Here is a 14,726-nt window from a genome sequence, read left to right on the forward strand (position 1 = left end):
ATAATATTCCTTTGGATGACTATACCACATTTCATTTGTTCCTTCATCCATTGATGGACATTTGGGGTTTTCTACCTTTTTGCTATTATGAATAATGCTTCTATAAACATTCACGTATAACCTTTTGTATAAACATTATTTCTAGGAGCAAAATTACTGGGTCATATAATAACTCTATGTCTAAAATTTTGAAGTACCGCCAAATGTTTTTCCAAAGTGGCTGCATCATTATACATTCCTGTCAGCGATAAGTCCCATCAGCAACATGTGAGATATGTGAAGGTTCCAATTTCTACATATCCTTGCCAATGCTTGTGTTCTTTCTTTCTTTTAATTTTTTTAGTCATCCTAGTGGGTGTGAAGTGTATCTTATTGTGGTTTTGATTTGCATTTCCTTAATGAACTAATGACTGTTAAGCATATTTTCATGGGGTTATTGGTCATCTTCTATTGTCTTCTTTGGAAAAATGACTGTTCAGGTCCTTTGCCCATTTTTAAATTGGGTTGTCTTTTTCTTACTATTTAGTTGTAACAGTTTTTTATACATTCTGGATACAAGTCTCTTTTCAAGTATATTCTCTCATCCTGTGTGTTTTCTTCTCATTCTCTCAATGGTATCATTGGTAGCAGAGAAGTTTTTAAAATTTGATAAGATCCAATTTTTTTTTTTTTTTTTTGCTTTAGATATCATATCTGAGAAACCATTGTCAACCTAAGGCCACAAAAATTTACTCCTATGTTTTCTCCTAAGAGTTTTATCCTTTTAGATTTTACACTTAGGTCTATGATCCAGCTTAAAAAATTTGGTGTATGCTGTGAAGAAGAGGTTCAACTTCATTCTTTTGCAGGTTGATATCCAGTTGTACCAGCACTAATTATTGAAAATACTATACTCTCTCCATTTTACTGTCTTGCTGTCCTTATCAAATATCAATTGACTATTATAGATGTCAATTTCTGGACTCTCAATTCTATTCCATTGATCTATATGTCAATCTTTGGACAGGTTCCATGTTGTCTTGATTATTGTAGATTTGCAGTAAGTTGTGAAATTGGGAGATGTCAGTCCTCTAATTTTACTCTTCTTTTTCAAGATTCTTTTGGTTTTCCTAGGTCCCTTGCATTTCAATATGAATTTTAAGATTAGCTTCTCAAGAAACTTATCTTAGGTGGCTAAGAAAAGCCACCTAAAATTTTGATGGGGATTATGTTGAATTTGTAGATCTATTTGGGAAGTTATTTGCCAGCTTAACCATTTTAAATCTTTGGTTCCATGAACATGGGATATATTTCTATTATTTAGAGTTTTAATTTCTTTCAACAATATTTTGCATGTTTTAGTGTGTTACATTATTTTGTTAAATTTATTCCTAAGTATTGTATTCTCTGATACTATTATAAATGAAATAGTTTTCTTAATTTCACTTATGGATTGTTCATTGCTAGTTTTTATAAATACAATTGATTTATATATTGATCTTACATTGCACAAATTTGTTCAACTTACTATTACTAAAAAAACTTTTTGTGGATATTTTTAGAATTTTTTATATATGAGGTCATGTCATCATCTACAAATAGAAATAGTGTGACTTCTTCCTTTCCAATCTTCATGCTCTTTTTAAATTATTTTTCTTGCCCAATTATCCTGGTTAGAGTGATCAGTACAATGTTGAACAGAAGTGGCAAAAGTAGATGGTATTAAGTTTTTCCCATTAACTGTGGGTTTTTTGTAGATGGCCTTTAACATGTTGAGGAAGGTCCCTTCTATTTTTGTGTTGAGTGTTTTTATCATGAAAGAGTGTTAGATTTTGTGAAATGCTTTATTCTGCATTTACTGAGATGATCTTGTGCTTTTCCCTTTTGTTCTATCAATATAGTGCATTACATAAATTGATATCCAGATATTAAACCAACTGTGCATTCCTTGGGTAAATTCCACATAATCATGGTATACAATCTTTTTTACATATTGTTGGATTCAATTTGCTAGTGTGTTGTTGAGATTTGTTATATGTATATTCATAAGATGTATTGGTCAATAGTTGCATTTTCTTGTGATGTCTTTGTATTGTTTTGGTATGAGAATAATATGGTTTTCATAGAATGATTTGGGTAGTCTCTTCTATTTCCTTATTTTAGAAGTTTCTGAATGATTAGTATTTTTAAAATATTTGGTAGAAATCTAAAGGAAAGCCCTCTGGACCTGGCTTTTCTTTGTGAGAACTTTAAAAATTACTAATCCAATCCCAGTTACTTGTTTTAAGTAATTCAGATTTTTATATATCTTCTTGAGTCAGTTTTGGCAGTGTGTGTCTTTTTAGAAATTTGTCAATTTTATCTAATTTGCCTAATTTTTAGGACTACACTTGTTTATTGTATTCCCTTAATAAAATTTTTTATTTCTGTAATGTTAGTAGTGATGGCTCATACCTCTTTCACTTCTGATTTTATTAATTTGAGTTTTCTTTCTATTTTTTTTTTGGTCAGCCTAGCTGACGATTTGTCAATTTTGTTAATATTTTTAAAGAACCAACTCTTGGTATCATTGATTTTCTCTATTGTTTTTCTATTCTATAATTCATTTATTTCTGCTCTAACATTTATTATTTCCTTTCTCCTTTTTACTTGAGTTCAGTTTGTTATATTTCTGGATTTTTAAAGTAGAGGGTAAGATATTTTATTTGGGATCCTTCTGTTTTTTTTTTTTTTTTTTTTTTTTTTTCGGTACGCGGGCCTCTCACTGTTGTGGCCTCTCCCGTTGCGGAGCACAGGCTCTGGATACACAGGCTCAGCGGCCATGGCTCACGGGCCTAGCCGCTCCGTGGCATGTGGGATCTTCCCGGACCAGGGCATGAACCCGTGTCCCCTGCATCGGCAGGCGGACTCTCAACCCCTGCGCCACCAGGGAAGCCCGGGATCCTTCTTTTTAAATATAGATTTTTGGGGGTGGAGTCAAGAGGGCAGACTGAGAGGACGTGGAATTCACGTCTCCGCACAACTAGGGCACCTACCAGGCAATGGTGGGGGACCACGGACACCTAAGGGGACAGGTGTGACCCCCAGCAACCAGGTAGGACGTGGGGCATGGGAGGAGTGAAGGGGGAGGAGAAGTGGAGGCGGGACAGGACTGGTGCCCCTGAGGAGCGGCTGGGGGAGGGGAAGAAATCCCACACACGAAGGGGGAAATTGGGGAACCATTGGAAGGCAGAGGATCAAAAGGGAGTGTGGTCAGGTTTTCCCTGCCCACCAAGGCCCCCTCCAGCCGCACAGGTCCTGAGGGAGTAGGAGGGAGGGAAGGGGGAGCAAAAGTAAAGGCTGGACCTATGGGACTGGCATTCCGGGGGGCAGCTGGGGGAGGGGAGGAGTTCCTACACCTGGTGGGACCCATCCACAGTTAGGGGTCCAGCAGTGAAAGGGAGACCCTGGGGGGAGACCTTGGGGGGTGCACGGAGGAACTGACGGGAATGCGACCAGTGCTTTCCCTGTTCACTTAGGCACTGGGGAGCCTATTGAGCTCCCGTGCCTAATCCTCTGCCCTCGGAGCCTCCCTCCTGCCGTGCAGAGCCCAAGCCCCGCCCCTAAACACCAACCCAAGGCCCTACCTCTACACTTGAAGACCCCTCCGAGACAACTTCCAACTGTGCTGGGCCTAAACCCCACCCACACACCCTCACCCAGGGCCTAATCTCCAAACTCTGGAACTCCACACTCCAGAGCCCCCCCACTTTGAACGTGCTGCCTCTCCCCTTGTGCACAGGTCCTAAGCAGAGGTGCTGTGCCACAATTGAATGTTGTCCACCTAGGCCCTGCCTTCAAGGCCTTTTCTGGCTGCATGGGTCCTGAGCCTATTCCCTACTGCAAGCTCAAAGGTTATCCCACCCACCCTGCCTAGGTCACACCCCACCCTAAACCCCACCCCTGCCTAAGTTCCACCCCCATCTAATCTCTGCCACCCATAGCCAAGCCTTTTTGCTTTTTTTTTCTTTTAGGTTGGGGTTCTGTTTTACCTTGTTGTTGTTGATTCATTTATATTTTTATTTTTTCTAATAAATGTTTTATTTTTCTCATTTTATTTTATTCCTTATACTTTGTTATTGTTCTTTTCCTTTTGGCTTGTTCCCCCTTTTATTTTTTTCTTTTGTGTGTTGTGGTTTTGTTTTACCTTGTTGCAGTTGTTTCAAATATATTTTTATTTTTCCTAATATAGTTTTTATATTTCTAATTTTATTTTATTCTTTATACATTGTTATTGTACTGCTCCTTTTTTTTCCTTTTTTTTTTTTTTTTGCCATGCCATGCAGCTTGCAGGATCTTGGTTCCCAAGCTGAAGGTCGGGTCCAAGCTCTTGTGGGGAGCACCGAGTACAAACCACTGGACTAACAGAGAACCTCAGACCCCAGGGAATATTAATCAGAGTGAAGACTCCCAGAGGTCCTCATCTCAGCACGAAGACCCGGCTCTACCCAACTGCCTGCAAACTCCAGTGCTGGATGCCTTAGACCAAACAAACAGTAAGACAGGAATACAGCTCCACTTACCAAAAAAAAAAAAAAAAAAAAATTAAATGACAAAAAAAATACGTCACAGATGAAGAAGCAAGGTAAAAACCTACAAGACCAAATAAATGAAGATGAAATAGACAACCTACCTGAAAAATAACTCAGAATAATGAGGGTAAAGATGATCCAAAATCTGGGAAACAGAATGGAGAAAATACAAGAAATGTTTAACAAGGATCTAGAAGAACTAAAGAACAAACAGTGATGAACAACACAATAACTGAAATTAAAAACACTCTAGAAGGAATCAATAGTAGAATAACTGAGGCAGAAGAATGGATAAGTGAGCTGGAAAATAAAATGGTGTAAATAACTGCCAGGAGCAGATTAAAGAAAAAAGAATGAAAAGAACTGAGGACAGTCTCAGAGACCTCTGGGAAAACATTAAATGCAACAACATTCGAATTATAGGGGTCCCAGAAGAAGAAAAGGAAAAGAAAGGGTCTGAGAAAATATTTGAAGAGATTATGGTCAAAAACTTCCCTAACATGGGAAAGGAAATAGTCTATCAAGTCTAGGAAGCGCAGAGAGTCCCATACAGGATAAACCCAAAGAGAAACATGCTGAGACACATATTAATCAAACTATCAAAACTTAAATACAAAGAAGAAAACATTAAAAGCAGCAAGAGAAAAAAAAACAAATAACATACAAGGGAATCCCCATAAGGTTAACAGCTGATCTTTCAGCAGAAACTCTGCAAGCCAGAAGGGAGTGGCAGGACATACTTAAAATGATGAAAAGGAAAAATCTATAATCAAGATTACTCTCCCTGGCAAGGATCTCATTCAGATTTGACAGAGAAATCAAAAGCTTTACTGACAAGCAAAAACTACAAGAATTCAGCACCACCAAACCAGCTTCACAACAAATGCTAAAGGAACTTCTCTAAGCGGGAAACAAAGAGAAGAAAAAGACACGTAAAAATAAACCTAAATAAATTAAGAAAATTGTAATAGGAACATACATGTCAAAAACCACCTTGAATGTAAATGGATTAAATGCTCCAACCAAAAGACACAGACTGGTTGAATGGATCCAAAAACAAGACCCTTATATATGCTGTCTACAAGAGACCCACTTCAGACCTAGAGACACATACAGACTGAAAGTAAGGGGATGAAAAAATATATTCCAGGCAAATGGAAATGACAAGAAAGCTGGAGAAGCAATACTCATATCAGATAAAATAGACTTTAAAATAAAGACTGTTACAAGAGATAAGGAAGGACACTACATAATGATCAAGGGATGAATCCAAGAAAAAAACATAACAATTATAAATATTTATGACCCAACATAGGAGCACCTCAATACATAAGGCAAATGCTAACAGCCATAAAAGGAGAAATCAATAGTATCACAATAATAGTAGGAGACTTTACCACCCCACTTACACCAATAGACAGATCATCCAGACAGAAAATAAATAAGGAAACACAAGCTTTAAATGACACAATAGACCAGATAGACTTGATTGATAGTTTTAGGGCATTCCACCTGAAAGTGGAAGAATACACATTCTTCTCAAGTGCATACGGAACGTTCTCCAGAATAGATCACATCTTGGGTCACAATTCAAGCCTTGGAAAATTCAAAAAACCTGAAATCGTATCAAGCATCTTTTCCAACCACAACATTATGAGATTAGAAATCAATTACAGGAAAAAACAGTAAAAAACACAAATATATGGAGGCTAAACCGTGTGATGCTAAATAACCAACAGATCACTGAAGAAATCAAAGAAGAAATAAAAAAATACCTAGAAACAAATGACAATGAAAGCACAGTGATCCAAAACCTATGGGATGCAGCAAAAGCAGTTCTAAGAGGGAAGTTCATAGCAATTCAAGCTCACCTCAAGAAACAAGAAAAATCTCAATCTAACCTTACACCTAAAGCAACTAGAAAAAGAAGAACAAAGAAAAACAAAGTTAGTAGAAGGAAAGAAGTCATAAAGATCAGAGCAGAGATAAATGAAATAGAAAGGAAGAAAACAATACCAAAGATCAATAAAACTAAATGTTGGTTCTTTGAGAAGATAAACGAAATTGATAAACCTTTAGCCAGAATCTTCAAGAAAAAAAGGGAGAGAACTCAAATCAATAAAATTAGAAATGAAAAAGGAGAGATTACAACTGACACTGTAGAAATACAAAAGATCATAAGAGAATACTACAAGCAACTTTATGAAAATAAAATGAACAACCTGGAAGAAATGTACAAATTCTTGGAAAAGTACAACTTTCCAAGACTGAACCAGGAAGAATTAGAAAATATACCAATCACAGGTAATGAAATTGAAACTGTAATTAAAAGTCTTCCAACAAACAAAAGTTCAGGACCAGATGACTTCACAGGTGAATTCTATCAAACATTTAGAGAAGACCTAACACCTATCCTTCTCAAACTCTTCCAAAAAATTGTGTAGGGAGGAACACTCCCAAACTCATTCTACTAGGCCACCATCACCCTGATACCAAAACCAGACAAAGATATCACCCTGATACCAAAACCAGACACCAATATCACTGATGAACATAGATGCAAAAATTCTAAACAAAATATAAGCAATCAAAATCCAACAACACATTAAAAGGATCATACACCATGATCAAGTGGGATTTATCCCAGGGATGCAAGGATTCTTCAATATATGCAAAACAATCAATGTGATACACCATATTAACAAATTAAAGAATAAAAACCATATGATCATCTCAATAGATGAAGAAAAAGCTTTTGACAAAATTCAACACCCATTTATGATAAAAACTCTCCAGAAAGTGGGCATAGAGAGAACCTATGTCAACATAATAAAAGCCATGTATGACAAACCCACAGCAAACATCATTCTCAATGGTGAAAAACTGAAACCATTTCCTCTAAGATCAGGAACGAAACAAGGATATCCACTCTAGCCAGTATTATTCATCATGGTACTGGAAGTCCTAGACACAGCAATCAGAGAAGAAAAAGAAATAAAAGGAATACAAATTAGAAAAGAAGAAGTAAAATGGTCACTGTTTGCCAATGACATGATGCTATACATAGAAAATCCTAAAGATGCCACTAGAAAATGATGAGAACTAATCAATGAATTTGGTAAGTTTGCAGGATACAAGATTAATGCACAGAAATCTCTTGCATTCCTATACACTAACAACAAAAGACTGGAAAGAGAAATTAAGGAAACAATCCCATTTACCATCACAACAAAACGAATAAAATACCTAGGAATAAACCTACCTAAGGAGGCAAAAGACCTGTATTCAGAAAACTATAAAACATTGATGAAAGAAATCAAAGATAATGTAAACAGATGGAGAGATATACCATGCTCCTGGACTGGAAGAATCGATATTGTAAAAATGACTATACTACCCAAAGCAATCTACAGATTCAATGCAATCCCTATGAAATTACCAATGGCATTTTTTACAGAACTAGAACAAGAAAATTTACAATATGTATGGAAACACAAAAGACCCCGAATAGCCAAAGCAATATTAAGAAATAAAAACGGAGCTGGAGGAATGAGGCTCCCGGACTTCAGACTATATTACAAATTTACAGTAATCAAGACAGTATGGTACTGGCACAAAAACAGAAACATAGATCAATGGAACAGGATAGAAAGCCCAAAGATAAAGCCATATACATATGGTCACCTTATCTTTGACAAAGAAGGCAAGAATATACAATGGAGAAAAGACAGCCTCTTCAATAAGTGGTGCTGGGAAAAATGGATAGATACCTGTAAAAGAATGAGATTAGAACACACCTTAACACGATACACAAAAGTAAACTCAAAATGGATTGAAGACCTAAATGTAAGGCCAGACACTATAAATCTCTTAGAAGAAACATAGGCAGAACATTCTATGACATAAATCACAGCAAGGTCCTTTTTGACCTACCTCCTAGAGAAGTGGAAATAAAAACAAAAACAAACAAATGGGATCTAATGAAAGTTAAAAGCTTTTGCACAGCAAAGGAAACCATAAATAAGATGAAAAGACACCCCTCAGAGTGGGAGAAAATATTTGCAAATGAAGCAACTGACAAAGGATTAATCTTCAAAATACACAAGCAGCTCATGCAGCTCAATATCACAAAAACAAAAAACCCTATCCAAAAATGGGCACAAGACCTAAATAGACATTTTTCCAAAGAAGACATACAGATGGCCAACAAATACATGAAAAGATGCTCAACATCATTAATCATTAGAGAAATGAAAATCAAAACTACAATGAGGTATCACCTCACAACACTCAGAATGGCCATCATCAAAATATCTACAAACAAAAATGATGGAGAGGGTGTGGAGAAAAGGAACCCTCTTGCACTGTTGGTGGGAATGTAAATTGACACAGCCACTATGGAGAACAGTATGGAGGTTCTTTAAAAAACTAAAAGTAGAACTAACATATGACCCAGCAATCCCACTACTGGGCATATAACCGTGAGAAAACAATAATTCAAAAAGATATATGTACCATGCAGCACTATTTACAATAGCCAGGACATGGAAGCAACCTAAATGTCCATCAACAGATAAATGGTTAAAGAAGATGTGGCACATATATACAATGGATAAATGAATAAAGAAGATGTGGCACATATATACAATGGAATATTACTCAGCCATAAAAGGGAACGAAATTGAGTTAGTTGTAGTGAGGTGGATGGACCTAGAATCTGTCATACACAGTGAAGTAAGCCAGAAAGAGAAAAACAAATACCGTATGCTAACGCATGTATATGAAATTTTAACAAGCGGTACCTGGGGCTTCCCTGGTGGTGCAGTGGTTGAGAGTCCGCCGGCCGACGCAGGGGACACGGGTTTGTGCCCCGGTCCGGGAAGACCCCACATGCCGCGGAGCGGCTGGGCCCATGAGCCATGGCCGCTGAGCCCGTGCGTCCAGAGCCTGTGCTCCACGACGGGAGAGGCCACGACAGTGAGAGGCCCGCGTACCGCAAAAACAAGCAAACAAACAGACAAACAAACAAAAAAAAAGGTACTGGGACTTCCCTGGTGGCACAGTGGTTAAGAATCCACCTGCCAACGCAGGGGACACGGGTTTTAGCCCTAGTCCAGGAAGAACCCACATGCCACAGAGCAACTAAGCCCGTGCAACACAACTACTTAGCTCACGTGCAACAACTACTGAAACCCGCGCACCGAGAGCCCGTGCTCTGGAACGAGAGGACACCGCAATAAAAAGCCCGCGGAATGCAACGAAGGGTAGCCGCTGCTTGCTGCAACTAGAGAAAGCCCATGGGCAGCAACAAAGACCCAATACAGACAAATAAATAAAATAAAATAAATAAATTTATATTAAAAAAAGCGGTACTGAAGAACCTAGTGGCAGGGCAGGATTAAAGACGCAGACGTAGATAACGGACTTGAGGGCACAGGGCGGGAAGGGGAAGTTGGAATGCAGTGAGAGAGTAGCATTGACATATATACACTACCAAATGTAAAATGGATGGCTAGTGGGATGCTGCTGAATAGCACAAGGAGATCAGCTCGATGCTTTGTGATGACCTAGAGGGATGGGATACGTAGGGTAGGAGGGAGGCTCAAGTGGGGGGGGGGGATATGGGGATATATGTATACATATAGCTGATTCACTTTGTTGTACAGCAGAAACTAACACAACATTGTAAAGCATTTATACTCCAATAATGATGTGAAAAAAATTAAACTAAAAATAAATAAATATAAATTTTTCCAGTTTTAAATTTCCATCTAAGCATGGCTTTAGCTGCGGCCCATAAATTCTTATGTGATGTGTTTTAGTTTCATTCATCTCAAAGTGTTGTCTAATTTTCCTTTTGATTTCTTCTTTGATCCACCAATGGCTTAGGAACATGTTGTTTAATTTCCACATATTTGTGAAATTCTCAACTTTCCATGTGTTACTGATTTCTAATTTAATTCCATTATGTTCTGAGAACATGCTTTTTATTATTTTAATCCTTTTAAATGTATTAACGCTTGTGTATGACCTAACATATGGTGCATTCTGGAGAATGTCCCATGTGTGCTTGAGACGACTGTATATTTTACTGTGCTTGAGTAGAATGTTCAGTAGAAGTCAGTTAGGTCTGTTTGGTTGATAATGTTCTTCATGTCTTCTATATTCTTGATCTTCTACTTATTTGCTCTAATCTGTAATTAAAAGTGGAATATTGAAGTCTGCAAATATTATTGTTGAATTGTCTATTTTTCCTCTTAGTTCTGTCCATCTTTGCTTCATGAATTTTGGAACGTTGTTGTAAGGTACATATATATGTATAATTGTTAGAACTTCCTGATGGATTGAGATCTTTATTATTATAAAATATCTTTCTCTATCTCTAGTAACATTTTCTTTTGTTTTGTCTTAAAGTCTATTTTGTCTGGTGGTGTAGCCACTCCAGCTCTACTATGGTTGTTGTTTGCATGGCATATATATTTTTTCATACTTTTACATTTATTCACATTTATTAATACTTTAATGTTTTCTAATTTCTGTAAATGAATATATTATTTTATAATAAATGAGTGTGCTTTAAAATCCAGATTCTAAAGTGGTACTTTTTTTTAATGCCTTTTTAAGTTTTCTCTGAATAGCCCATTCTACTCACTTAATTTCAGGAATATTGGTGAAAGCTGCAATGTCTCTGGACCACAGTGGAATGTGCACAGGACACCACAAAAATCTTATCATTTATAATCATCCCAGTCAAAGAATTTACTTTCCTCAAAGAAAATTGTTGCATCTTGTTAAGAAGAAAAATTTCTCCAGAGAATATGAAAATGGGAGAACCATCTAAATTGGAATAAGTCAGCCTCTCATATAAAAATTTTGAAAATTTTTCCTTCTTATTCTTGAATTTTTAGTCATTAAGAAGGTTTATTTGTAGAAAACAAATATCAAGGCGTGTCATACAGTTGAGCTGGCATTCTCATGGATATATACCTAAAATGATGCTAAGGAAGTTGACCAAAGCCATTTAATTGTACCACACTCAGAGGTTCCCTCATTTCTCCTTGGAATAAATAAATGCTACTGAACATTTTACCCTAATAGGGGATAGACGTATTTTAACTATCTAGATCTAATTTAGTTGTTAAGTGACACGTTAGACCTTTACCTGTTTATTCAACTTTCTTTCTTTGAGGTTCCAATACATTTTATTTTATATTGTTTTAATGTATTCTAAAGGGTTTTTAAACAGGTCTTATTTGTGGATCAGCCTTTTTTTTAACTCATCATATTTTCATTCATTTCTTAAATACATTACTATATTTGTGTTTCAACAAAGGCAATTAACTGCCTTAATTACATTTTTTCTCCTTTTTGGTGATTTTAATATGCAAAATGAGTTAAATAATAAGTTCACCATGAAACTTAGACCTCAAAATGAGAATACTGTCAATTAGAGGCCATGTAAGATATAGGAACAACGGAGGAACCATTTAAGATGATATAAGTATATACCCAATTATGGGGTTTATTTTTAAAAGGAAGGACCTTGGTAGAAGAAAAACTAGAAGCTCTCATCAGAACTCAAGTAAATTAGACAACTGTAAAAAGCAGTAATTGGAGCAAAAGTTAAGCATTTTGCTTTCCAAAATATTAATTTCATAGTAAGTAATAACTTCATTGCTCTCTGATTATTGGCAAAGGCAAGATGTGCATGTTCTCCTTTTGAACACTGTATTAATGAAATTGAAGGTTGTGTGCTTTATGCAGTGTATGTTCTGCAACATTTTGAAAGCTTAGTTTGGAATCCCTGTGGTGCTGACTTAAGGAAAAAAGGAAGCAAAGTCTTCTCCAGTTTTTAAAAACCAGAAGCATTTTTCAGAAGTCATGTATGAAATAAACTGCTTATGAGAAAATGACTGTAATGCTGCCTCAGTTTTCAGTGATAGAGGGATCTGTTTAAAACACTCTGACATAAAAAATAAATCAGCTTTAACTTCAATTATTAAGTGCTAAAGTAGCATTCTTTGATAGAAAGGGGTGGGTTTCTGGCATTTCAATTATAAATATGTATGAAAAGAGTTGTGTCACCATGGAAACCGAAATCTCACCATATTTTTTTAGACAAGGCAAATAGTATAATAGAAACTAGGAACCTCTAAAAACAATGTTGAAGACCAATCACCGTTAGGTTTGTTTTCGTATTCTTAAGTTTTAGCATTCCTTAGTTTATAGCATTCATTTAAAGTTCTGAGGAATACTGTGGGATTTTCATCAAGTCAGTTTTGAAATTTCAAGCATTTTAATGAATATTTCTAAATAAGCATTCAGGCAACTGTCTATATGGTTGCATTATTAACTAATGTGTTTTACGAACTTTGAACATCCCTCTGAAGAAATCAAATGTATATTTCTTCAGCGTAACACAGCCTCTTTTGTAGGCATTTAGGCAGATAAGTTTTATATTTCTCCTTCCTATGAGGAATATAAATTTTGTTTCCTATGAGTGAATTCTGGACTAGAAGTGAAGATTAATATCTGAATCCAGTGATTTTTTTTTTTTAACATCTTCATTGGAGTATAATTGCTTGACATTGTTGTGTTAGCTGACACAAGAGGGAGGGGACATGGGGATATATGTATACGTATAGCTGATTCACCCTGTCACACAGCATCCAGGATACTCTTAAGTGAAACTGGCCATTACAGTTTGTCATCCAGTGATGTTTTTCCTGTGACACATTTTACAAATACTTTCTGGAGTTTCTGATAGAGTGCCCCCTGGCTCTTTTAGCCAGGACTACCTCCCGCTGGAGCGAATACATTTCATATTTCCTCTTTCCCTAAAATTACAGAGTTCAATTATTTTTAATGACAATGTTAAGTATATGTATATTTAAATGAAGGCTACGGTAAGCAATTCAAATATACCTTCTGATGTAAGAGACAATATTTTTAACAGAAAAGAGCACTGGTTCAAGATATCTCAATGTCTAAACCCAGTTCTATTTTTTAAATAGCAGTTTGGCCTTGGAATAGCCATCTCATCTCTCTGAGCCCTCATTTCCATGTTTATAAAATGGGACTCATTATATATTCACATGATCATGATTATTTTGAGAATCATTGTTTATTTGAAAACTCTTTAAAAAACAATGAATTATATTTCAAGTGTAAAGTGAAATTAGGTTTTACTGTAGGTAAAAAAGCACCTGGGCTAAATCTTGCATATATGATAAAGTAAGTTAAGTTTATAGTTCATAAAGTAAACATAGGCTGTGCTTATGCAACACCAAAATATCTGGCTCGAAAGTGAAAATTCATGTAAGATATATTCTCAAATAAAATTTTACCTGCTTAGTTGTTTTCTGTATTTATTTTGTCAGCCATCAGAATTATTAGTGATTATGTAGTTACCAATGAGTAGTTCAGTAGATACCTTCAAAATTAAAATCACTGTGGTAACCTCTTACCACAAGAGACATCATCAACTTTTGTTATGTTTATGTTTACCTAATCAATAACTATGTTACTTCAATGAGCAAGGAGAAATATTTGATATAGCAGGACAATGGATTTTTTAAACACATAAGTGAAATGTATACACACGATAATGAACAACAAAGAATATTCCAATCTTGCAGAGCATGACTCTACCAATGGATTTCTTCTATAGAGGTTCCCACCTCTTCCACAACATTCTTCTCATTCTCTAAAATTCCATAGTCCAGGGCTGCTGCAGACGCAGAAACCTTGCCATGGCCCCTACAGTTGATACCACATACTTGGTTTCATGGCTGGTGTTGCTTTGTAAGAGTTACCTAACTGCTCCTGTGAGGATGTAAAACCTCTCCAACTTTGGGTGAGCCTTATAGTCAGGAGGCCCATAGCCTGGCTTTCTGCACACCCCACAGTGCACTGGAATGCTGTCACACCTTCACACTTAAAGGCACATTAAAACACAGACAATACATTGTTTATGATAGCAACTGGTTTTTTTTTTCTGCATAAGGAACTTTTTTTTCTTACATAGAATTCAAAATAATTCTCATTATCTTAGTGCCAAGTCTGAGTACTTGAAAAGCCTCAGAGTTTTAACATGGTTAAGGACTAATTAGGTCTGATTCACAATCTCAGTGACCACTAAAAAAATGTTTATGGAACAGACCTTGACAAGAAACA

This window comes from Delphinus delphis, chromosome 9, assembly GCF_949987515.2.
Source record: "Delphinus delphis chromosome 9, mDelDel1.2, whole genome shotgun sequence".
Classification (NCBI taxonomy): Eukaryota; Metazoa; Chordata; class Mammalia; order Artiodactyla; family Delphinidae; genus Delphinus; species Delphinus delphis.